The sequence below is a fragment of the Triturus cristatus genome, chromosome 1_2 (assembly GCF_964204655.1).
Source record: "Triturus cristatus chromosome 1_2, aTriCri1.1, whole genome shotgun sequence".
NCBI classification, from domain to species: domain Eukaryota; kingdom Metazoa; phylum Chordata; class Amphibia; order Caudata; family Salamandridae; genus Triturus; species Triturus cristatus.
This window is the reverse complement of record NC_140580.1, coordinates 87,824,014-87,851,625: the sequence shown is the minus strand read 5'-3', so window position 1 is coordinate 87,851,625 and position 27,612 is coordinate 87,824,014. Positions and strand designations below refer to the sequence as shown.

Below are 27,612 nucleotides of genomic sequence, written 5' to 3'. Positions count from 1 at the left end.
AATGTGCAATTTCAGCACGCCTTTGATGGAGCCATGGTCGGATACCCCAAGTGGTATTAGTCCCGGTGAAAGTCTTGAAGTCAAAACGTAGAAACAGTTTCTAAGTCCGACTTCAGAAAGGGAGACCTTGTCAGTTTTTTTAACAAAATCATTGAAAGTTTATCTAAGTTCCTGCATGGGATGCTGCTGAGATGGTAGGCACTGCAATGAAACCGAAGGCTGGATACTTGAAGCAGGTTGGTACTGATGAAGCTTTTGAGATTCTTCTCTGAGAATGTTTGAACTAAGGTTATTGCATGTCTCTCTAACAGACCTATCAGGCAGGATTTGACCCTTGTGTGCCAAAAGAAGGGCATTAGCCCTTACCCTGAATGTCCAGTGAAGCTCTGAGGAGTCTTAACTGCCCATTCAGGTCGACCTGGCAATCAAACTCATCTCTTATGTAGCTCCAGGGAGGAATTTCACACCTTATTAAGGTCAAGCTTTAGGGCAGGGAAACGGTAGCTTTCTAAAAGTTATTTTTCCTAAATATTTATTGAAAATATAACTTCATCTTTAAATTGAGCTTCAAACACAGTTTGAACCTTATTTCAAAGTTATCATGGGATTTGGAATGAGGATGTAAATGGTATTCATGTTTGCTACCATGGAAGAGTGAAAGGTCAGGTTTACCAAGCAGTGTTGAACCTGTAACCGCAAAGTCAAATGCAGAAATCTGCAGTGCATGCACTAGCCACAGATTCACTAGACTGTCTTGCAGTTTTGTTTCTCTGCCATAACAATAGACCACAGGGCCCAGAATTCAAATGACATAGTGGGCCTGGGTGAGCTTCTCCCGCCAGATGCAGGATAACCTGGGTATAATAAAACCTTTTCTTTATAGTGATTTGCTATTATGGTTACATTTACAGATAAGCTAACGCTATCTACACTGTCAATCATCATGTGTCAAATATCTAGCCACTTGTATGTTTGTTTAATGTCTTTAGTGCATAGAAAGATGCATTGCTTTCTGCGGTTTTCATTGGCTTCATTAAGAACAATTGTAAGCCATCACAGAATTTGTGTATATCGATGTTGGTGCAGTGAGCTTTGTCAAATTGCCAGCAGTGGGAATCAGACCTAATCCCTGGTGCAGAAAGATGATAGGCTTTGCTTTAGAAAATGTGGCATGCTCTTATACTTAAAACATTGACACTGGAAGAATGTTCCGACTAGCCAAAGGGTCCATGTAGGTATTCAATTTTGCAGCTGGGTTGAAATGTCTTTATTGCCCGAGGGCTCTTCAGCGAGAAGGCTTCAGATGAACTTGTTGACTCATCAACTCATGAAAATGTAGAGTGGATATTTGTGTGAAGTACGAAGGTTTCATCTGCATCAGCCAGTAAATCAGATAGGGTTTTCCAGCTTATAGTTTTGTTCCTCAACCACGCCAAACTGTGTATTCACCTTTAATCGCTTTCCATTATGCTGAGCTGTGTCCAGCAATTAATGGAGGGTGGGGGTGCTTCATGCAGTCAGGGGCCTGTGTTTTGAGATTGCAATGTACTAGTAAACCATTTAAATATGAACAGTAAATCTCACAGTGGCACAATTTGCCAGACAACAGGAACCAAGCTGTAGCATTCCAGAGAAAACACTCTGGGCCTAATTTAGATGTTAGCGGAGAGAAATACTCCATCACAAACAAACCAGTTATATCCTATGGAGACTGCAAAGCGGCGGACGGGGTATCCTCAAGTTTGTGACGGAGTGTTCCATCTGCTGAGATCTAAATACGGCCCTCTATCACAGATATGGCATTGTGCAGCCTATGGGAGTGCTAGCACGGTAAGCTGGTTGCTGCTTCGCACTACAGGAACGTCATGCATATTCTGGTGAAATGTACAGCACAGCGGCCGCTTCAAAGCACTTTTTTTTCTCGTTAGCCAAGCTGCACAGCATGACTAAACATTTGGCAAAGCCAATAGGTCCCAAATGGAGAGACCAGTTGGCTTTGTCAATGCTTGTTGACCAAGGGATCATAAATGGGGATCAAGATGACATGTCAAACACTTCTCAGCCACCCTCGGCCCCTGGAAGATGGGCAGTGGTTCCCCCTGAAAATCCATCTGTGTCCATGCCTAATTTGGCCCCGCTTTTGGTCTCACTCTGGATCCATGCCTAATTTGGCCCTTCTTTTGTTCTCACTCTGGTATTGGCTTCTATTAACCGGTTTCATAAACCAGTGCAATCCATGTGGAAACTGTGCGATTCTATATTACAATGTTTTCTCCAAACCCTCAGATTTTCACTGTAGTTAAAGCCTATAACTACCATATCAGGTTACTGAATCGCATTCTTTCTCACACGACGTTTTTGCAATAAATGCATTTGTTTCATCCAGGTTCATTGTACTATTGCCATCCTATGGCTTTGTTCTATTGGTTCCATAGAGTCCACCTGTACGAGGACATTAGTGAAAATTCGAAAATGTGAACGCATTTCTTCTGTGGTGAGATGTCTCTACCGGCTGCCTGTCAAGCTAACCAATGCTATTTTGGCCATTACGTCTAGTGTATTTGGGCAATCAATTACTTCATCCCAATATTACTCGGAAACAGTCTTCTTTTTGTTCCGTCCAGTAAATATTCCCTCATATCTTCTTTCCAGACTTGTCAGAGGTTCTTTCAAAGATCAAATTGAATTTGCTTCGAACAAGCCACCTCTTAAAATTTAGTTTCAGGGAAAAAAAACTAATACTAGGGCTGTTCTATGTGACTTAGGGCCAGATGTATCCAAAACGTGGGCACAAATGACACAATGACTTTATACTACAGGTCTTTAATTTTTCCATAGATACTAATAGATTGCTTTGCAAAATGTCCAGTCGTAGGGGGTTGTTAAATAATCTGCCCAATAAATACTAATTAGGTAGGTCTCTGTGGTTGGCTACCAAATCAGGGGTAGTGGCTTGCAAGCAACAGCATAACACAGTGGTTCTTGACCTGTGGTCCAGGGACCCTGGTGGTCCGCAATGCCTACTCAGGGGGTCCGCGACTGCTTAGAGCATTAGAATTTTGAACAGATTAATCACATGCACATAAATAAAGAAGCAAAATTGAAAATGTTAAACCTTCCTGTGAATGTTTAGGAATTTGAAACTGGAGGCAAAAAATTAAGCTGATATCCTCAGATTGATTTATGGGAGCAGCACAAGTGCATCAAACCGAATCTAGTATGCTCGTTGAGTGGCCTCAATTGAATTTAGAAAGACTCCAATCTTCCCTTAAAATTGTAGATTTTTGTTATACTTGTTTGTGAATTATATAAAATATTTTATTATTTGTGTATTTGTTTGATGAGTGATTGTTTCTGGGGTTTGTTTTGTGTATTTTGTGGTTCAAATCATTGAAAATACTTAGGCTAGGGTCCCCTCTTTTCAGTAATGACTCTGTGGGGGTCCCCGGATTCCAGTAATGATTCAGTGGGGGTCCACGGGTTCAGGTAATGATTAAGTGGGGTCCAAAAAAGTCAAAAGTTTAGGAACCACTGGCAAAACACCATACATGTATTTGGAGTACCAAACGGATAACTTTGATTTTTTAAGCAGTTCAACTACCTTAAAGGGAGTGGTGCTGTTCTAAAAAGAAGGAAGCATTTACAAATGCCAATAGGTTTCGCATTTGCCAGATTTAGAGCTGTTGGTGTTGTAAATAGCATTGGCTTTTACCCATGTGTTTTGGCTTGGTGTGGACTGGATGCATGTGGTGTGGAGTGGAATTATATGGGTTGATTGGAATTGCTATGGCATTGTATGGAGTGAAATTGTGTGAAATGGAGTGGCTTTGTGTAGTGGAATCAGGTGGCATGGGGAATAGATGAGTGAGAGCTGCACAAAATAGATAGGAAGACAGATGGATAGGTAGTTTGTGCACAAAGTGCTGAATGAACTCCAGACAGAGGAGCAGAAAGAGTGTGTGAGAAAGAGAGAAAGAAGAGGAGAGCAAGCAGCAGACGCATAAAGAGGTAGGGCCTGTGTAAGCAGCAGACACCCCAAAAAGAGGAGGAGAACTTGGGATTGAGGGACAGAAAACTTGAAAAGGCATGGGAAAGAAACTGTGCTTGAAAACCTGGAGTCAACCACATGAAAGATGCGGGAAGAGTGTGAGAAAGCGAGAGAGAGGGGTGAGAGAGAGTACAAGAGATAGGGACTGGTTACTGTCCTTAAAGAAACCTTATTTACCTCAAAGTAAGGTTCAGAGAGGCAATGACCACCCACCAGTTAATGGCTGGGCACCTAGTATGGGCACTAGACCGTGAGAGGAATGTGAGCCGACAGAGAGAGCAAGTAAAGAGATGGGCTTTGCACATCTTCCAGTTTCCAAGTACAAGTGAGATTAGCTTTGAGCTGATGGGGAGGGGCACATGGGGGAGGAGTCAGAGGTGGACAAATACTCAGCATGAGAAGGTACAGGAAGGCAGCATGTATGAGCAGGTAGTATAGAGAGGAGGCAGGAAGTTGGAGGAAGGGATGAAAGGGGGCAGTGAGGTTGCAAATAGGGCCCAAACTCTTTAATAACACAAGAGCTTAACACTCACGATCTACATATACGTTGCACCACCAATGAGCAAGGTAGCTCTGTGTACAGAGCGCCTGCTGCTCACAGTGTGCCACAAATGAAAGAAATGTCCCAAGCATAACACTGAGTCACACCATAAATGGTGTAGAGATAAATATTAATTTGGGGGTTTGTGAGTTATAAGGTCTCATGGCATACACCACCACCACTGATTGAGATAGCTGACTGGTTGTGTGTTTGTCGCTATGCAAGGCCATAGCCACATGTAAAGAGGGCCCACAGTCTTTAAGAAGGCGTAATACCCACAATCTTAAAGGAAAGGTGTGCTTTAGAAAAAGATTAACATACATATACATTGCATGACCAGTGAGCGAGATAGCGCAGTGTGTAGAGCACCTGCTGCTGAGAGTGTGCCATGAATGAAAGAAATATCCCGAGCACAACACTGAAGAGCACCGTAAATGTTGTAAAATAATCAGTGTTAGAAATAGGATTTCTGGTTGGCTAAGGCTTGCGCCAAAGTCAGGCAGAAACCACCACTCTAGTCAGGGCAAGGAAGTTACACGCCAAAGATAACCCCTGCTCACCCCCTTGGTAGCTTGGCACGAGCAGTCAGGCTTATCTCTGAGGCAATGTGTAAAGCGTTTGCGTGCGCACCCAGCAACAACAAATGTTTAAAAATAGAGAGAGACCCCTTGTCAAATTCAAGGGAATAGGGTACTTATCCAAGTAACAACTAGCAGTCCCTTGAGCTTACATATATTAAAAACAATGTAACTTTGTGAAGATAATCACTATACTCAAAATTCAGTTAATCAACCATATACATTTATTTTATAAAAACATATTTTTGATCGCATTTAAAAACATTCCTGTATATTCATAGCTTTTCCAATATACATCCTAAATCTCATCACATACAGTATTTCATAACTGACCTATATATACAAAAAAGAAAAAAATTTTTTCAAACTAAATAGCACATTATTCTTACACATAACAAATGAATAAAAACTTATACACGCCCCTATTTCACACCCACATCACAGAGAGAATACAACATAAAAAAGACACTCTACTTTGTCATACGGTATACATCCAATTAAAGACAATTGGGAGGATTAAACACTTGTAAGATCTTGACCCATTTATCCTATCAAGTGGATATCCATTTCTTTGGATTGTATTTGTTCTATGCGTCGACGCGTTTCGATGGGCTTAATTTCTGCCACTATCTTTATCAAGACCAATACTTAGTGTTAATTTCTCTCATTCAGTGTTGGATTTATGTTCCACTCTGGAAAGGAAAAAAAAAAATTTTATTTTTTAATTAATAGGTTAAGATGGATTTTCCCTTTTATCTATTATGACAGAGTTATTGCTGGACTATGCTTAAGCCCTAATGTTGTTGTTATCGCATCATTGCCCCTGGAATTCCCCAAGTTGTGGACCATAGTCACTGCTACTTCTATTCCTTGCTTTCTTTTTTAACTTGTACTAATCTTTCCACTTCATTTTATGTTGATATTGTCTCTATTCATAGGTATTCTCACCTGAGTATATTGCTCCTAGTTTCTTTTTCGCACAACCTCTTGTAGATGGTTGGATGATGCTTCTCGTTTAACAGCAATAAAAAGTCCTCCTTCCTTTGGCTATATATAATCTGAAATGTATTTAAATTCCTTGTTATCGGTGCCCATTTTTTTCCCCTCACTTTGTTTAACTACCTCCCTCTGTATCTTTCCTCTCTGGTCGGTGTTAAATTTCCATTCTTACCGATAGATATGTTTAGAACTGCTCGTTTCGTTCCGGAAGCAGGCTACGATTCTACCTCTTGTTCGTATGGCCACGTTCTTATTGTCGATCTAAAATAGATATATGTTGCTTTAATATCTTTACTTTAATATACCTTATGAGCCCACTGATTACTTTCGAAGAAGAACTGTATCGTACCTTTTTCTTCCCTTTGTGATTTGGCCCGCATGTAATTAATTTTGACTTCGACTTGTAAATGGATATAATTGCGGCTATTACGAGGTCCGGAAATTACTGCAGCGTCCTCGCTATTTTACCCTTCCCTGTTAAAAAATAAACAAAGGGGAGTTTTTGTAATTAATATCGATGACCCGTATGGAGTGTGCCCCATTATTGAGTCTTTCAAAAAGCCCTCGTTTTGATTTCCTAATACAGCGAAAGATTGCATCGTTTCACTGTTTCTATGTCCCTCGTCATTCTCACCTTAGCAATGCCGTTCACTCACGTCCATGCGGGGGTCCTTCCTTGATGCGGTCTGTGATAGCCGCCATTGTTTTCAGGTGTTCTCTATTTATTTCGACAGAGTCCCTTTCTCATTGGTTCTTTTGGTCCTATGACTTGTATTGAGCCAATCACCATTCCTCATTCACGTAGTTTGTGGTAATTTATGTGTTAGCTCGCTACTCATACGCTTGTTCCCACCTGATGTTATTGAACCGTGGATCCCCATTTGTTGGTTTTAGAGTCCCCGCCTTCTACTCGTAATCCAGTGTCTTTGATTCTATTTTTTTATATTATTTCGAGGGTAGTTTCAAAAAAAAAAAAAAAAAAAAAAAAAAAAAAAAAAAAAAAAAACTTTATCAATTTCTAGGGTTTGTTCCGTTTCACACCACAAAGTGAGAAAAAAACCGCTATTATTAGTTTTATTCTCACCTACATTTTCCTAATTTTTTCCATTCTCGTTAATCATGCCATGCTTTTAATTTTTCTTTCCTTAATGACAATACGTGTCTCCTGCCCCTTCATAATTATGGACATGTTCTATAGATTATCCAAATTAATCTTTACACGGAAACTTTGTCATCTTCCAGGATATACCAACTATTTAAGCTCAGCGCCCATTGCCGAATTGTATTAATGACCCATTGTGTCCTACACTATATATTCTTCAGAGGAGAGGATCAGAACCATATTTCAAGTATTCCAAAAGGAATTTTTTATCTTGCGATGATACTCATCCAATCTTCCTTGGAATTAAGGCCTCTATCCACTGTGTTCAAATAGCACATGAACCATTGTTCACGTTGTTTTCGCCGGGTATTGGGGTCACCTCCTCTTCTGCTTACTTGTATTTTTTCTAAGATGAACCATTGGAAATCATTATAGTCATGTTTGTGTTTGCTATAATGATCTGTTAGAGGAGCCTTGTCTCTCATGTTTCTGATTGCAGACCTATGTTCACACAGGCGAGTGCGGAGCTCCCTGCCTGTCTCCCCTACATAGCCCAAACCGCACGGGCAGATGAGGAGATAAACAACATTTTTGCTACGGCAATTATTCAATGTTTTCGCCGATATGGTCTTTTGGTTATGTGTGATGCTTTTACCTTCTAAGCATTGTGCACAAGCCAAACAGGAGCCACATTTGTAGTTCCCTTTGGCTCTTTCACCTACCAGCGTAGTTTGATTTTCATAAGTCTGTTTGTAGGTCTTCACTAAAGAATTGCGAATCGTTTTGTTACGTCTAAAAGAGAAAAGAGGTCTTTCTAATTTCTGTTCTGATTCGTAGTTAAGAATTTTCCAATTTCTATTAACTATGTTTTTGATCTTGTTACTTAAGTTGGAAAATTGTGAAACAAATACAATTCTACCACTTGATATATCTTTCTTGTTTTTATTCTGGTTGGTCTCTAATAGACATTCTCGGTTGTAAAACCTTGCTCTTTTTAAGGAATGTTTTATTAGCTTTTTGGGATATCCTCTTGCTTTTAATTTGTTTGTTAGGATTTCCGCATGGCGATAGAAGTCATCCAAAGTAGTGCAATTTCGTCTCAGTCTCAAAAATTCCCCAAAGGGGATATTATCTTTTTGGGACCGGGGGTGGTTACTCTCATATTTTAATAAGGTATTTTTGTCTGTGGGCTTTGTAAAAAGTTCCATTTGTAATTTGTTTTCCACGTTCTTAATTTTGATGTCCAAAAAATCAACACACGAGTTGCTGTAATTTGCTGTAAATTTGAGATTTTGGTCACCCAAATTAATCCAGTCTATGAAGGAGTCTAACTCCTGGCTATTGCCATTCCATACAAAGATGATATCGTCGATGAAACGATACCATCCCTGTATGTTTTCAAAAAACGGAGCCATCTCATTAAAGATGTGTTTCTGTTCAAAATTGCTTACATAGAGGCATGCTAAGCTGGGAGCACAGGTAGCCCCCATGCTGGTCCCTTTTACCTGTATATATGCATCATTTTTGAATAAAAAAATATTATTTTTAAGAACCATTTCTATACAGGAAACTATAAAAGTTTTGTTTGCTCCTTCCAGATTTTCATTCTCAAGGATGTCTGCAACTACCCTGATGGTATCATTTTGAGGAATGTTTGTGTACAAAGCTTCGATATCAAGGGTGACCAAAAATTGGGTCACCCCGTCGAAGCTTTGTCCTTCAAAAATAGATATCGCATGAGCTGTATCTTTTATGTAAGACCTCTGTTTCTGTACTATCGGTTTGAGGAAATGGTCAACATATCTGCTTAGAGGTTCCAACAAAGAGCCTATACTGCTGACTATGGGACGCATGGGAGGGTTACTGATGTTTTTATGGATTTTCGGTAGACCATAAATGGCCGGTGTAATAGGATGCATATTTAACAGAAATTTGTACTCATTCTTGCAAATCCATCCCTCCTCTAGTCCCTGTTTGAGAATGGTAGCCACTTCCCTCTTCAGGTCTTCTATAGCACTGAGGTTGATGGGACAATAATGTTCCCTTACCTCTAGGAGATTCCTCATTCTTCTCTCATAGTCATTGGAATCGAAGATTACAACCCCCCCGCCTTTATCGGCGGGTTTGATGACTATCTCCTCACATTCTTGTAGTGATCTCAAAGCCTTTTTGTGTTCCAAGGATAAATTGTGATTATTGTGTTTGGGCATGGTATTGCTCATATTCTTAATCTCCATTTCTACTACCCTTTCAAAAATCTCCACATTTTTGTCTACTTGTCCCAAATTTGGAGTAAATGTCGATTTCGGTTTAAAACCAGAAACATTGTTTGGTTGTATATACTCCTTGTCTTCAAAAAACCTGTTTAATCTTATTTTCCTAAAGAACATTTTTAGGTCACTTTCCAGCTCGTATGCGTTATGAGGGGCTGTTGGTGCAAAACTAAATCCCTTTTTTAAAATATCTTCTTCATTTTTAGTTAAAATCTTGTTTGACAAATTAATAATGGGTAATTCCTCTATCTCCAATATTGTCTGTTCCTGGTTGTCAGATATTCCTGCCCTGGGTTTTGAGGTTGAGGGTTCCTCGGGGGTTCCTGCCGATTGTAATTCCTGTAACCCCTCTGTCCTCGATTTTGGCGCCTGCCTAAAAAAGGTTCCCTTTCAAACGCTGGTGTTGGTCTACTGTTTTGTTCCCCCTCTTGTTCTTCCTCACTGCTAGAACCTGAGGTCTCCGAAAAGGTGACCCGTTTACTGCCTCCTCTTGAGTATACAGGTCTAGTGTATTGGGGTTTTTCCCACCTTTGGTCTTGTCTATTTTTGTAATAATCCTTTCCCAAGTACGGATATACTACTTCTTCGTTATATCTTTCTATGTCCTTTCTTAATTTCTTCATTTTTTTATTCGTTAAGTAGTCTCGATAGCTCTGTGTTTCATTTTCTAATTCTTCTAATTTTTTCTTTGCTTCTTCTAATGCTGAACTTTGTTTTAATTGGATCTCCAAATCTTCAATTTGTTTCTTTTCTATTTCTATTAATTCTTGCGCTGTCTCAATAATGAGAATAAGCCAATCACGACTACAGCGATTGGCTATGTGTGTCCAAGTTTCTATGAATTTGGGGTTCTCTATAAAGAGTCCAGGCTCATTCCTTACTTGCAGACCTATAGGGATTACCCCAGCCTTCAAATATTCTATTAGAAATTCCGCGTGTAATTCTGTGCGGATCAATTTCTTTTTGGCATTCAGGATTTTTATCAATTGTTCGTGACTTGTATTTTTCAGGGCATTGTTATTGCCCGAGCGAGGGTTTAGGCTAATAAGCCTGTTAAATTGGTCCTCTGAAAATCCAAAAGTTTTTAGCTTATCCATACGGGATTTGATAGAAAGACTTGTCTGTGTCCTAAGATCACTTAGATTGATTCTCCACCCCTAGGAAACCTAGGTTCTCTCCAACCGACAGGTTGTACACAACAAATGTTTAAAAATAGAGAGAGACCCCTTGTCAAATTCAAGGGAATAGGGTACTTATCCAAGTAACAACTAGCAGTCCCTTGAGCTTACATATATTAAAAACAATGTAACTTTGTGAAGATAATCACTATACTCAAAATTCAGTTAATCAACCATATACATTTATTTTATAAAAACATCTTTTTGATCGCATTTAAAAACATTCCTGTATATTCATAGCTTTTCCAATATACATCCTAAATCTCATCACATACAGTATTTCATAACTGACCTATATATACAAAAAAGAAAAAAATTTTTTCAAACTAAATAGCACATTATTCTTACACATAACAAATGAATAAAAACTTATACACGCCCCTATTTCACACCCACATCACAGAGAGAATACAACATAAAAAAGACACTCTACTTTGTCATACGGTATACATCCAATTAAAGACAATTGGGAGGATTAAACACTTGTAAGATCTTGACCCATTTATCCTATCAAGTGGATATCCATTTCTTTGGATTGTATTTGTTCTATGCGTCGACGCGTTTCGATGGGCTTAATTTCTGCCATGCGGAAATCCTAACAAACAAATTAAAAGCAAGAGGATATCCCAAAAAGCTAATAAAACATTCCTTAAAAAGAGCAAGGTTTTACAACCGAGAATGTCTATTAGAGACCAACCAGAATAAAAACAAGAAAGATATATCAAGTGGTAGAATTGTATTTGTTTCACAATTTTCCAACTTAAGTAACAAGATCAAAAACATAGTTAATAGAAATTGGAAAATTCTTAACTACGAATCAGAACAGAAATTAGAAAGACCTCTTTTCTCTTTTAGACGTAACAAAACGATTCGCAATTCTTTAGTGAAGACCTACAAACAGACTTATGAAAATCAAACTACGCTGGTAGGTGAAAGAGCCAAAGGGAACTACAAATGTGGCTCCTGTTTGGCTTGTGCACAATGCTTAGAAGGTAAAAGCATCACACATAACCAAAAGACCATATCGGCGAAAACATTGAATAATTGCCGTAGCAAAAATGTTGTTTATCTCCTCATCTGCCCGTGCGGTTTGGGCTATGTAGGGGAGACAGGCAGGGAGCTCCGCACTCGCCTGTGTGAACATAGGTCTGCAATCAGAAACATGAGAGACAAGGCTCCTCTAACAGATCATTATAGCAAACACAAACATGACTATAATGATTTCCAATGGTTCATCTTAGAAAAAATACAAGTAAGCAGAAGAGGAGGTGACCCCAATACCCGGCGAAAACAACGTGAACAATGGTTCATGTGCTATTTGAACACAGTGGATAGAGGCCTTAATTCCAAGGAAGATTGGATGAGTATCATCGCAAGATAAAAAATTCCTTTTGGAATACTTGAAATATGGTTCTGATCCTCTCCTCTGAAGAATATATAGTGTAGGACACAATGGGTCATTAATACAATTCGGCAATGGGCGCTGAGCTTAAATAGTTGGTATATCCTGGAAGATGACAAAGTTTCCGTGTAAAGATTAATTTGGATAATCTATAGAACATGTCCATAATTATGAAGGGGCAGGAGACACGTATTGTCATTAAGGAAAGAAAAATTAAAAGCATGGCATGATTAACGAGAATGGAAAAAATTAGGAAAATGTAGGTGAGAATAAAACTAATAATAGCGGTTTTTTTCTCACTTTGTGGTGTGAAACGGAACAAACCCTAGAAATTGATAAAGTTTTTTTTTTTTTTTTTTTTTTTTTTTTTTTTTTTTTTTTTTTTTTTTTTTTTTTTTTTTTTTTTTTTTTTTTTTTTTTTTTTTTTTTGAAACTACCCTCGAAATAATATAAAAAAATAGAATCAAAGACACTGGATTACGAGTAGAAGGCGGGGACTCTAAAACCAACAAATGGGGATCCACGGTTCAATAACATCAGGTGGGAACAAGCGTATGAGTAGCGAGCTAACACATAAATTACCACAAACTACGTGAATGAGGAATGGTGATTGGCTCAATACAAGTCATAGGACCAAAAGAACCAATGAGAAAGGGACTCTGTCGAAATAAATAGAGAACACCTGAAAACAATGGCGGCTATCACAGACCGCATCAAGGAAGGACCCCCGCATGGACGTGAGTGAACGGCATTGCTAAGGTGAGAATGACGAGGGACATAGAAACAGTGAAACGATGCAATCTTTCGCTGTATTAGGAAATCAAAACGAGGGCTTTTTGAAAGACTCAATAATGGGGCACACTCCATACGGGTCATCGATATTAATTACAAAAACTCCCCTTTGTTTATTTTTTAACAGGGAAGGGTAAAATAGCGAGGACGCTGCAGTAATTTCCGGACCTCGTAATAGCCGCAATTATATCCATTTACAAGTCGAAGTCAAAATTAATTACATGCGGGCCAAATCACAAAGGGAAGAAAAAGGTACGATACAGTTCTTCTTCGAAAGTAATCAGTGGGCTCATAAGGTATATTAAAGTAAAGATATTAAAGCAACATATATCTATTTTAGATCGACAATAAGAACGTGGCCATACGAACAAGAGGTAGAATCGTAGCCTGCTTCCGGAACGAAACGAGCAGTTCTAAACATATCTATCGGTAAGAATGGAAATTTAACACCGACCAGAGAGGAAAGATACAGAGGGAGGTAGTTAAACAAAGTGAGGGGAAAAAAATGGGCACCGATAACAAGGAATTTAAATACATTTCAGATTATATATAGCCAAAGGAAGGAGGACTTTTTATTGCTGTTAAACGAGAAGCATCATCCAACCATCTACAAGAGGTTGTGCGAAAAAGAAACTAGGAGCAATATACTCAGGTGAGAATACCTATGAATAGAGACAATATCAACATAAAATGAAGTGGAAAGATTAGTACAAGTTAAAAAAGAAAGCAAGGAATAGAAGTAGCAGTGACTATGGTCCACAACTTGGGGAATTCCAGGGGCAATGATGCGATAACAACAACATTAGGGCTTAAGCATAGTCCAGCAATAACTCTGTCATAATAGATAAAAGGGAAAATCCATCTTAACCTATTAATTAAAAAATAAAATTTTTTTTTTTCCTTTCCAGAGTGGAACATAAATCCAACACTGAATGAGAGAAATTAACACTAAGTATTGGTCTTGATAAAGATAGTGGCAGAAATTAAGCCCATCGAAACGCGTCGACGCATAGAACAAATACAATCCAAAGAAATGGATATCCACTTGATAGGATAAATGGGTCAAGATCTTACAAGTGTTTAATCCTCCCAATTGTCTTTAATTGGATGTATACCGTATGACAAAGTAGAGTGTCTTTTTTATGTTGTATTCTCTCTGTGATGTGGGTGTGAAATAGGGGCGTGTATAAGTTTTTATTCATTTGTTATGTGTAAGAATAATGTGCTATTTAGTTTGAAAAAATTTTTTTCTTTTTTGTATATATAGGTCAGTTATGAAATACTGTATGTGATGAGATTTAGGATGTATATTGGAAAAGCTATGAATATACAGGAATGTTTTTAAATGCGATCAAAAATATGTTTTTATAAAATAAATGTATATGGTTGATTAACTGAATTTTGAGTATAGTGATTATCTTCACAAAGTTACATTGTTTTTAATATATGTAAGCTCAAGGGACTGCTAGTTGTCACCCAGCAACAACACCCAAGGCCCACCACAAAGGAAACTCCACACAAGGTATTATATAAAAATAGCCTTTGTATTACCAAAACACATTAGATAAAAACACACACTTTACAATGTGCCAACAGGCACGGGCAGAGTTTACAAGGGATTATATGTACAGGGGACAGGGCCACATGGACCACTGTCAGGAATTAGCACTTTTAGAAATAGCACGTTTTGTAGAAATAACACTTTGTAGGAATAATACTTTAGAACATAGCACATACAATCACTGTAGCACTAAATAGAAAATGTAGCACACAACCAGTAACCACTGGTAACAGGTAAGTCTCACCTACGCAACCCTAACCACTTTAGGGAAATATCGCGCAGGGAACCAGAACCTCACTAGCACCACCTGTACTAGGAGAAAACAACCACCTAAGTATCACAATACCTGTAGGGGTAAACGCACATTACACATGATGCATCGCAACACATTCAGAGGTGTAGGGAAGGAAAACACATGATGCATAAAATACATTCAGCGGTGTAAGGAAATAAAACACATGATGCATAAAATACATTCAGCGGTGTAAAACTAGGCACATGACGCATAAAAATACATTCAGAGGTGCAGGGCAGGAACAATAGCGCAAAAACTCACACAAGCCACCACCTGTGGCAGGCCCTAGGCCAACTGGCCTTGAAGGGGCTAGGACGCCCTGTGTCCCAATGTCAGGGGGGGGGCCTAAACGTGGCAGCTGCCCACTAAGTGCTGGGCAGCTGTGGGGACTGAGGCCTGGGCACCTCTGGGCCCTTAGAACAATTATGGCCTCCTGAGCCCCTCTAGGCTCTAAAACAAGAAATGCCCCCTGAGCCTCGCAGGCTCTAAACAAGAAATGCCCCCTGAGCCTCGCAGGCTCTAAACAAGAAATGCCCCCTGACTTCAGTGGAGCCTCGTGGGCTCAGAAAACAATAGGCCCCTGTGGAGCCTTCTAGGCTCTAGACAAGCAATCTGGGGGACGTTGGAGCCCTCTAGGCTCTTTAACCTCTCTGCCCCCTTCGTTGGAGTCCCTCTCAGGGACTCGAGACAAATACTCTGCCCCCGTAACGTTGGAGCCTCAACCGGCTCTGAAACAAGCAATGCGCCCCGTTGGAGCGGTCCGCTCTGGAGCGGGGCCGCTCTGCTTCCGCCTCTCCCCACCCGGACTCCCTTTAACTCTTACCGGCTGGGGGAGAGGTGGCGAAGGCAGGACTCCGGTCTGCGGGGCTTTCACTCTCTGCACTCGGGGAGGCGGGGTAGGCTCCCGTGCTCTCCCGTCTTCTCTTCTCGGTCCCGCGCGGACTCTCCTCTCGCGGGGCTTCCCTTTTTGGAAGTCCCGCCCACGGAGTCCCCACCTTCCGGGTCGCGCTAGGCAGCGGCCCGGGGGAATCCAATGCGCGGCTCGGGCTGCGGCGGTGATTTTAACTTCACAAGAGGGGTGGGCTCCCTCGCAATAAGCAATATACGGCGGGGTGGGCACCCGCCGTAGGGAAATAATTAAATAAGCGGGGTAGGCACCCGCAAGCGCACCACAATGCCGGGTGGGCACCGGCCTCCAGAATAAAGCGCTCCTAGTGCTACGGCCAAAGTGAAAGCGCTCTAGAAGCGCTGGGGGCACCAAATAAAGAGCTCCTAGCGCTAAGGGCAAATAAGAAGCGCTTCCAGGCGCTTTGGGGACACAAATAAAGCGCTCCCAGCGCTTTAGGATAAAAAGAACCACAAAGTCCAGCAAAGTTCTTCCCTGCATGCAGCAGGGCAGGGGTGGGGGGCAAGGCTGGACCCAGAGCCAGCTCACTGGGCCTCCAGGCAGGGAGGTAGTCCAAGTGGTGGTCCTCTGGTCCAGCAGCAGCAGCAGCAGCCCCCCTCAGGATCCTGGAAGAGAACAGCTTCTGTGGGGACACAGCCCCATTTTTATACAGTAAAACCCCTTTGTTCTTGGTTCAGGGTGAGGGGGAAAACCAGTCGCAGCTGGTTGGGGAGCACCCTTGATGTGCTCAGCCCCTCACTCTATTCACTGGCAGGGCTAGGGTCGTCAGTCACACCACAGGGGGCGGAGCCAGCATTGTGTGGGGAAAGTCCTGCCCTATTCAGGACCCAGGTGTACTCCTCCCACCCATCTAGCTGCTGATCTTCCTATTCACCACCGGGTGACTCCTCCTGACTCTGGGGAATCCCTAGCCCGTCACATGACCTCAACCAGCCAATCGCCAGACAAGGCACACATTTTACACTGCACACCGAAGTGCCCACTTCTAGAAGTGGCACTTCCATACTAGCTACACGCACGCCGCACACATCATCGCGCAGCATTCAACCACACGAGTCCGCACATACCAGACTCGACCATGCACACCCCATGCATCAGGAACTACTAGGGACACATACATTCCCCATGCATTCCTATGGGAGGGCAGGCCAATCTCACCACATGCACTCAGAGTGCGCACGCACTTTACCCTGGGACACAGGGAAAGTGCGCAGAAACCAAAAACCACTATCACCAAGTCACCAATAAAAGCAAAAAAGTTCAGGGGTGAACCTGCCAGAAGGGCCAAGTCCAACACATCCCCCTTCCAGCCAAAACGCAGGGCAGACCAATCACCACCGTGATGGACTTCCCTGCTTGGGGCGATAGAACACGGACTCGGGCCCGCAACTGCAGGGACACCCTCCGGTTCTACGCCACGGTGAACCCATGGAATTTTTTCTAAAACCACTGTCTGGACCAACTGGGCTACCCCACTGGTACTCCCAAGCTGTCCACGGCCAAGACCAGGCCCTAGGCCACCCAGGTGCCACCGGTCTTTGCCTAATCACAGAGTGGGGGGTAGTAACCCCTGGCACATAACGGCCATTCTCCACTCTTCCTGTCTGCAAGACAGGACTAGTCTGCCACTGGTTCTCCGGCCTAGGGTCTGCACCCTCAGGCGGACCAGGAGTCTCAGGGAAGGCTCTCCTCCCCCTACCTCTTCTTCTAGGGTTCCTCCTCCTCCGGCGAGGGGAACACCTAGAACGCCATTCCAACCCAGGGTTTAACCCCTCAGGTTGCACCGGGGTCAGAGGTGGGCTCTCCCACCCTCTGCACCCCCTTCCAGTGCCCTGCTCCCTACCAACTGGGGCGGTACCTCTGGAAGAAGAACTGGTCGGGACGCTGGTTACAGACGTCCCACCCTTCAGGTCAGGCTGACCCCGAACCTGGCCTTCCAACCTCCGGCCTAGAACCTTTGGTGGAATAATTGCCTGGCACTCCAGGACTCCTGGGGATTTACAATCCATCCCCCTGAGGCTCACAAACGACACAAATGTCGAGTGACTGTCTGTCTGGCGCTGATCTACCGTCCCCTGTCCACCTGACAGTGCGTGGAGATCCCCCAGAACAGAAGTGGTGTCACCATGGTCACTTCACGGGATCCTAGCCCAACTGGGAAGTCCCTGACCCACCGGCTCTTCCACTGGGGAACTCATCCCCCAATCACGCCTCACGCTGGACTCCTGTACCCTCCCTACCGGAGCGGTACTGCCAGACTCTAGAACCACAGGAGCCCTGTTTACAGGCGCTCCAGGTCCTCTACTCCCTAGGTGATCTTCCTCAAATGGACTAACAGGACAGCCTAGGTCCCCAACCTGGTGTTCCCTCAAGAAACCATCCCAGTCCTGAGGCAGGGTTTCGTGCGTCTGGGGACCCTCGGTCACCCTCTTACTCCCGCTCCACTGAGCCAGGCAGTAAGCCGCTACACCCTCCTCGCTATCCAGGGACCTAGCTGGGCTACACTGAGCCTCCTCCACCACGCTGGGCTGGAGGATCTCTGAACCACTACTGTTGGAATCACTCTCCCATTCCTCATCAGAACTTGGGACCCCTTCCCAACGGTCTGCTTTTCTTGCCAGAGTCCAAGGATCCAAGGCATCACATCCCAACAGGTGTTGGCGCAACCCGGGATAAAAACTACTGAGTAGCTGCTCTTTGATAACCAGAGCATACAGTCCGTCAAAATCCCGTTTCGTGTTTACCCTTAACCAATCATCCAGTGCATCCTCACATTCACCCACAAATGTGTCCCAAGTCTGGTGAGACAGCTTCCTACGGCCCCTGAATTTCAACCTATACTCCTCTTCTTGGGAAACAGGTACCAGACTGGGTGAACTGGGAATGGGACGTCCTGCACTGGACTCTATTTCGCTGCCACCACTGGACTCAACCCTCCCTGGGGAGCCCAGAAAATTAAAACTGCGCGCAGGGGATAGGCTACCCTCCAGAGCTACTTTGCCTTTGGTGGAGGCCCTCTCCGCCTCCTCTATCCTCTCCTGCGCCAAGACCCTCTCAGTCTCTAGCTGTTGCTTCTTGACCTCCAGCTGCGCCATAGCCTGAGCATGCTCTAACCTGAGCTTCTCTAACGCCAGCTAGTGCTCCCTTTCTTTCCTCCTATCTTCCCACTCCTCTGGGGACAGGGAAAGGGATGAGGCGCTGCCTCCTACACTGGACCCAGCAAGGGACGCCCTACCTATGGGGTCCTCACTCTCTACTGGCGTCCAGGTACTGTCACCTTCTTCCTCCTCTTCGGAATCTTCAGGGCTCCCGACAGACCCACCACCCTCCAGGTGTGAGGCCCAGGCCCTTTCTTCCTCACTGAGCTCAAAAACCCATTGACCCTCTGGCCCTAGGAACAGGTGGTCCCTAAGTTCGTACAGGGTTTCTGACTTTCTCACCCTAATACCTCTCTCTCTACAGGCCCTTTCCAACTCCTGCCTACTGTACCCAAACAGATCACAGGGCTCAAAATCAGGCTCCATTCTGGCAGACGTTCTAGAGAAAAGATCGCACAGGGAACCTAGGGGTCTGAGCTTAACAGGAGCACACAATTCACAAAAAGGGTTCAGCAAGCTCTCTCTCCCTGAGAACTCACACTCACTTGCCTAGTGCCGCACACCATTCATCCACACACAACCCTCCCCTCGGACTGGTAAGGCAGTTTCTACCACCCCTGATTCCTCAACCTGACCACAAGTGACACAGGTACCAACTCTGGGCGCAGGGCGGGGAACAAATGTACTGGACACTATTATGCTGCCACCACTGGATCCCACCCTCTGGTGAATCCAGAAAACACAATGCACTTAGGGGGATGATCTACCCTCCCGAGCTAGGGACACCTAACTCACAGTGCACAAGAAACACATTTCCAAAGAAATGACAAAAACAAACTTAGCACAATAATCCCTATACCATGTGACTATCTAAATGCAGAGTTTTGTGGTGCAGCCAGCTGCTACTGCGGTACAGCGCAAACGCAAGTCCAAATCCCACCGCTGATCACCAATGTTAGAAATGGGATTTCTGGTTGGCTAAGGCTTGCGCCAAAGTCAGGCAGAAACCACCACTCTAGTCAGGGCAAGGAAGTTACACGCCAAAGATAACCCCTGCTCACCCCCTTGGTAGCTTGGCACGAGCAGTCAGGCTTATCTCTGAGGCAATGTGTAAAGCGTTTGTGCGCGCACCCAGCAACAACACTCAAGGCCCACCACAAAGGAAACTCCACACAAGGTATTATATAAAAATAGCCTTTGTATTTCCAAAACACATTAGATAAAAACACACACTTTACAATGTGCCAACAGGCACGGGCAGAGTTTACAAGGGATTATATGTACAGGGGACAGGGCCACATGGACCACTGTCAGGAATTAGCACTTTTAGAAATAGCACGTTTTGTAGAAATAACACTTTGTAGGAATAATACTTTAGAACATAGCACATACAATCACTGTAGCACTAAATAGAAAATGTAGCACACAACCAGTAACCACTGGTAACAGGTAAGTCTCACCTACGCAACCCTAACCACTTTAGGAAAATATCGCGCAGGGAACCAGAACCTCACTAGCATCACCTGTACTAGGAGAAAACAACCACCTAAGTATCACAATACCTGTAGGGGTAAACGCACATTACACATGATGCATCGCAACACATTCAGAGGTGTAGGGAAGGAAAACACATGATGCATAAAATACATTCAGCGGTGTAAGGAAATAAAACACATGATGCATAAAATACATTCAGCGGTGTAAAACAAGGCACATGACGCATAAAAATACATTCAGAGGTGCAGGGCAGGAACAATAGCGCAAAAACTCACATAAGCCACCACCTGTGGCAGTCCCTAGGCCAACTGGCCTTGAAGGGGCTAGGACGCCCTGTGTCCCAATGTCAGGGGGGGGGGCCTAAACGTGGCAGCTGCCCACTAAGTGCTGGGCAGCTGTGGGGACTGAGGCCTGGGCATCTCTGGGCCCTTAGAACAATTATGGCCTCTTGAGCCCCTCTAGGCTCTAAAACAAGAAATGCCCCCTGAGCCTCGCAGGCTCTAAACAAGAAAGGCCCCCTGAGCCTCGCAGGCTCTAAACAAGAAATGCCCCCTGACTTCGGTGGAGCCTCGTGGGCTCAGAAAACAATAGGCCCCTGTGGAGCCTTCTAGGCTCTAGACAAGCAATCTGGGGGACGTTGGAGCCCTCTAGGCTCTTTAACCTCTCTGCCCCCTTCGTTGGAGTCCCTCTCAGGGACTCGAAACAAATACTCTGCCCCCGTAACGTTGGAGCCTCAACCGGCTCTGAAACAAGCAATGCGCCCCGTTGGAGCGGTCCGCTCTAGAGCGGGGCCGCTCTGCTTCCGCCTCTCCCCACCCGGACTCCCTTTAACTCTTACCGGCTGGGGCAGAGGTGGCGAAGGCAGGACTCCGGTCTGCGGGGCTTTCACTCTCTGCACTCGGGGAGGCGGGGTAGGCTCCTGTGCTCTCCCGTCTTCTCTTCTCGGTCCCGGCGTGGACTCTCCTCTCGCGGGGCTTCCCTTTTTGGAAGTCCCGCCCACGGAGTCCCCACCTTCCGGGTCGCGCTAGGCAGCGGCCCGGGGGAATCCAATGCGCGGCTCGGGCCGCGGCGGTGATTTTAACTTCACAAGAGGGGTGGGCTCCCTCGCAATAAGCAATATACGGCGGGGTGGGCACCCGCCGTAGGGAAATAATTAAATAAGCGGGGTAGGCACCCGCAAGCGCACCACAATGCCGGGTGGGCACCGGCCTCCAGAATAAAGGGCTCATAGCGCTACTGCCAAAGTGAAAGCGCTCTAGAAGCGCTGGGGGCACCAAATAAAGTGCTCCTAGCGCTAAGGGCAAATAAGAAGCGCTTCCAGGCGCTTTGGGGACACAAATAAAGCGCTCCCAGTGCTTTAGGATAAAAAGAACCACAAAGTCCAGCAAAGTTCTTCCCTGCATGCAGCAGGGCAGGGGTGGGGGGCAAGGCTGGACCCAGAGCCAGCTCACTGGGCCTCCAGGCAGGGAGGTAGTCCAAGTGGCGGTCCTCTGGTCCAGCAGCAGCAGCCCCCCTCAGGATCCTGGAAGAGAACAGCTTCTGTGGGGACACAGCCCCATTTTTATACAGTAAAACCCCTTTGTTCTTGGTTCAGGGTGAGGGGGAAAACCAGTCGCAGCTGGTTGGGGAGCACCCTTGATGTGCACAGCCCCTCACTCTATTCACTGGCAGGGCTAGGGTCGTCAGTCGCACCACAGGGGGCGGAGCCAGCATTGTGTGGGGAAAGTCCTGCCCTATTCAGGACCCAGGTGTACTCCTCCCACCCATCTAGCTGCTGATCTCCCTATTCACCACCGGGTGACTCCTCCTGACTCTGGGGAATCCCTAGCCCGTCACATGACCTCAACCAGCCAATCGCCAGACAAGGCACACATTTTACACTGCACACCGAAGCGCCCACTAATAGAAGTGGCACTTCCATACTAGCTACACGCACGCCGCACACATCATCGCGCAGCATTCAACCACACGAGTCCGCACATACCAGACTCGACCATGCACACCCCACGCATCAGGAACTACTAGGGACACATACATTCCCCATGCATTCCTATGGGAGGGCAGGCCAATCTCACCACATGCACTCAGAGTGCGCACGCACTTTACCCTGGGACACAGGGAAAGTGCGCAGAAACCAAAAACCACTATCACCAAGTCACCAATAAAAGCAAAAAAATTCAGGGGTGAACCTGCCAGAAGGGCCAAGTCCAACAATCAGTCATTCTAATATCCCTATCGTCTTGCTTAGAATTAAATGGTGGTAATAAATGGGGGAATCAAAATGGGTAGGATGCTCCACTTCCGTCATGTGTGCATCCCTCATCCCAAGAAACCACGCACAAAGACTTTGCTGAACCCTTCGTGTTCTTTGGAAGAAAGGACCTAGAGACCCCTCCAACACATGTCCTATCAAACACTTATTTTGAATCCAGTTCTGAGCAGATATTATCGGAGGAAAGCGCAAGACAAATTAAGGGGCATATTAGCAATGCTTTGCGATAACTATTGCAAAGCGCGCTTAGCGCTCATTTTTTGAACGCCGGCTATCGCAGGTTTTTATCACGGAGATACCACGTTAGTAGCAACGCGTATCTCCAAGGCGATAAAAATTCCTGCGATAGTGGGGAAATCGCCGTTTTGCAGGGAACATCGGTGGTTTTCCAGCGATGTTCTCTGCAAAACGGCGATAACCTTGCTGATACGACCCTGTGGTCGTATCGGCATAATCCACCCCCTATGTTAGGGATGGCTAAATCAGGATTTTAGCAGACGTTAGATTTTGGCGAAAACCGCCGTTTTCGCCAAAATCTAACGTCTGCTGAAATCCTGTGGGCTGCCTTGTAAATATCACCATGTGAACATCAGCGATATTTTACAAGGTAGTCCATTGGGGTACGCCCAGTGACGCCCACTTTGCATCTCATTAGTGATGCAAAGGGAGGCGTCGGGAAAAAGGGTGCTAACATGCGATTATGCATGTTAACACCATCTTGTAAATAGGGCAATAGTTTTATCTCCGCTTTTTTGGCTTTTTAAGCCAAAAAAGCAGAGATAAAGCCCTTGTTAATATGCCCAACCTTGTCCTGGTCAGGCAATGACAAGAAGCACATGGGGAATTTCCTCAAAATCATTCATAATTCTCCTACAAGCTATACCCATCCAACAAATTAAATCAGGAGGAAGATGTCATGCTTGAGTACTATACAACACACCCAAACCTCATGCCAGAGGAGAAAAACAATAGCACAGCTAGAATTAAAAATGCAAGAAATATAATGGCCACAGCTGTGGATGTGACCAGTATAGAAAAGAACTTGAAGTCTGGCAAAGGTCTACAAAATGCTAACAGGCAGACTGGAACCATCACCAATGAAATGAGTGATCGCAGCATAGACTCACATGAGAGTGAGAAAGTTTTCACTATGCTGCGTGTATTGTGCAGACCGCTATCTAGGCAGCAGTCGGTCACATTGGTGAGCACAGGAGGGATAGGACTAGAACTGGGAAGTCCAAGGAGCATCTGTAGAAGGAGTTAACGCCGCCTTAGCGGCACTTTTCCGACGGTTTTGCGGTGATTTTTACATCGCCATATATACAAGCTGTTGCTCATCTCTGTTAGCGGCAGTTTTTCAGTGAAAATGTCCGTAGAAAAGATCGCCACTTCTGTTAGCGATAATGATATGCAAGGGAGGCATTCCCGTGCAGAATCTGCCGCTAACCCCACTTTGCGATATGTTCAAGGGAATCCTTGAAGGCAGGAGGACCCAAAAACTGCCTCTATCTGCAGTTAGAGGGAGTTTTTTAAGACTAGAAAATAGCTGGTCCTAAAAATGGAGATAACACCTGGGCCTCATTTAAGCAGGTTTTGGTGCTGGACAGCGCTGCAAGCAATGCTGCTGCGCTGCCCTACGGCAAAACTACAGTGCAGGAATGTGCACCATCAATAAGACAGTGCGCATTCCTGGACCTTAGTCATGAAAAGTGTTGCAGCGCTGAGACAAGACAGCATTGCAACACTTTTCACTACGCCCTTCTTGCGACACCATGGACACGCTGTATTCACTGGACAGTGCCATATTACGCAAGTAATGACAGTTACGTCTAGAATCCTGACATATCTGTCTGCGCCAAAGTCATGCATTGCTGCAGTCGTGTCACAAACATGATGCAACTCTAGCAATGCATGGAGCCAGCCTATCCCTGTGGCACTGCGTCACCCTTACGCCTGCCATCAGGCAGGCGTATGGTACTGACATAGTGCCGTCCTACAATTTTTGCTGTGAAATCTGAGGGATTTCTCTGTGCCACTCCTATGAGGTCTTGTCACCTGGTAATGCACACCCTGCATACATCACACCTGATGCAGGTATGATGTGGCACAGGGCTTCACAAGGTCTCGCATATTCCTACATGCGTCACTTTGGAAATACAGCCAACGTGGTGCTAGTTTTGCCTGGTCCATTCTTGAGGGTGCCAGGGTGTTGGCGCAGTTGGAGATCCATCGGTGGCGGTTACGCGCTGCGGTGGTCAGTCGGAGTGTGACGTCAATGTCTCCTCCTGGATGGTCGGGTGGTCCTTTTGGGTGATTTAGTAGCCGTCAGTGATGGCGATGTCCAGTCCGGAGCAGAGGTTGGCCATGGCAGGCGATGTGGCGTCCAGGGTTGATGACGAGGAGGGTGCTGGCGTCGCAGCGGTGGAGTGTCCGAGAGGAAGGGTGCTTGGTGCTGAGCGCGTTCCAGGGGTGATGGCAATGCCTCTTCTTGGACGATCGGGGTGGTCCTTGAGGGTGATTTAGTAGCCGTCAGTGATGGCGGTGACGATGTCTGGTCCGGAGCAGAGGTTGGTCCTGGCAGGCGCTGTGGCGTCCAGGGTTGATGACGAGGAGGGTGCTGGCGTCGCAGTGGTGGAGTGTCCGAGAGGAAGGGTGCTTGGTGCTGAGCACGTTCTAGGGGCAGACGGACGCCGACGGGCTTGCCTATGGATTGCCTTTGGCACAAGAGATGTCCATTACAACGCAGGCATTACATGGTAATGCCTTTACAACGCATTTACAACAACGCAGGTGCCTTTACATCGCATTTCATTACAACGCATTGTGAGGTTAGTAATGTGATATTTTTAAGTTTCAGGGCGGGTATGGATTTTGGGTGTCGGAGATTAAATTTGGGGTGTATTATAGGGTCAAATTCGAAATTTGGGGTGTGTTTTGGGGCAATTATGAAAATTGGGGTGTGCATTCGGGTCAAATATGATTTTTAGGGTGTGTTCTGGGGGCTCAAAGATGAGTTTTTGGGTTCAGGGTTTGCTTTGGGGTGCAAGGGTTAGTTTTAGGGTTGCACTCACTGCAGTGGGAATAGTAATATTTACATCTCCGCTATCCAACACCTTTCCTACTGTTGCCATATGCCTGGTAGTAGTATGCATTGTAATGGAATGCAATGTAATGGTATGGGTTGTAACTTCATATATACCTTTGGCACACCAGTTATACGCCCGCTGTGCATGGCCGCACAACGGCCACCATTAAGAAGTGCTGTGGGGGGGACTGGACAGCTGGGATGTAGGAAACGCCGGAAAGGACACTGGTTGGTGCGTGGATGCGGGTGTGTGCATGTGAGCGGATGTTGTAAATATTTAAATGAGAGAAATCTTACCTTGAGTCCGGGTCCTGTGTCTTTGTTGCTCCTGCTCTCACGAGTCTGCTTCCAGGAATAGGAAGTAGGCAGCTAGGCTCTCTCCCCTAAGCCAATCACAACGCTGCAATGCGGCATTGGGATTGGTCATTGGTGCCGGGACAAGGTGTTCAGCCAGGGGCTGGAGGGGTGGGCATGTTCTTCATGCAGGCTGTAATGCAGCCTGCATTGCGAACAGGACAGTGCGCATCACTGCTCTGGACAGCCTGAGTGGGCCGACCAAACAGTCGTTGCGCACTTCAGTGGGCATGCCACTCCGCCCCTGCCCTGCTCTGTGAGTGGAGCAGCCCAATGCAAAAGAAACATAGCACGATTACATCAGTAAGTTATCATCATATGATGATATTTCCTCTTCTTGCACTGCTTGAAAGCAGTGGGGCGACACTCTTCCGCCGTAGCGGATGAGTCGCCACTGGGGGTGTGTCATCTACAGGTGCTAGGCCTGTGCGACTCGACCCCTGGGCTTCCTCCTTACCTGGACATTGACACTGTGGCGCAATCCGCTGCACTCTCTCCAAATCTATGAATCAGCCAGCAGGAGCCTTAGCCTGGTGGGATTTCACAAGCCTCGGTACAGCAGTCGGTGACAAGTCCACTGGTGAACCTCCTGATGCAGTTGATGCAGCAGGGTGCCCTTAGGCGTGAAGTTGCAGCTCTCCCTCCACACAAGTTCGGCGCAGCTCAGGGGCCTCATTCTCCACAGCTTCTGGCCAGCGCAACATCATCCGGCCTGTGATGCAGAGAGGCGCCGCCCACCGTTGGTAATCCACTCCGTGCACCCTGGTGTAGTGGTGGATCGTAATATGCGATGCAGACCTCCCTAAGTTGGTGCGCCTCTACCATTCACAGCTCCAAGGGGCTCAAGGCGGTCTTCTCACACAGGTCAGCAACGTGTCCCCATGCGACCTGCCAGACTTTACCACCAGGTACTGGCGATCGCCGCGCCTCAGTGTCAACCGCCACGGCTCATCGACTCCACAGCTCCTCGGCATCCCACTCCAGGCTCCAGATGCAGGTCCAGCGAGGCATACAGGCTCCAGACTCAGGTCCAGCGAGGCATCCAGGCTCCAGACGCAGGTACAGCGAGGCCTCCAGCTCTCATCCTGGTCCTCCTGGATGGTGGGTGGCTTGAGAGTGTTGTTGATTTGTGCTCCGCTTGGCCCTAGCTGCTCCAATCTGCATTTCATTGTTTTTTGTTGTTGCCTATTTTCTATTGGAGGTCGACTGAAAAAAACTCCTGTTGGGCTGACTAACGTGCGTTTTTTTGTCGCTAATGGGCCTTTCATTGGTTTTTGCCCGCTAACGCCGGAATTCCTATCGCCACCACGCAAATGTTAAAGACACACAATTGATGGACGTAATGCAGAACAAATCAAAACATTCACCCCCAGTCAAGAGATCTGGGTTAAATCCATCATTCTTTTGCTCACCATGCCACCCCAGTTTAGACCTGCCCATATGCAAATCAGTCTTGACCCTGTGCCTCATGGGAACAGTCCAGCCCGAACTGCCAAGCCAGGTCCTCCCTGGACCGGAAACAAGCATCCTAAGACCGGTTTAGGGGTTTCACCCCTCTTCAGCCAGGATAGCTTGATTCCAGAGGCACAGTGAGTCCCGGACCCGCGTCTGCGCATACCTGGCGCACTTA

The 27,612-nt window shown here is 45.5% G+C and overlaps 1 protein-coding gene across 1 annotated transcript in view; it reads left to right on the top strand.

Moving 5' to 3' along the window:
* Window positions 1–27,612, top strand: part of BTBD16 (BTB domain containing 16) — a 654,256-nt gene that overhangs the window by 146,683 nt on the left and 479,961 nt on the right. The gene's annotated exons all lie outside the window — the stretch shown is intronic.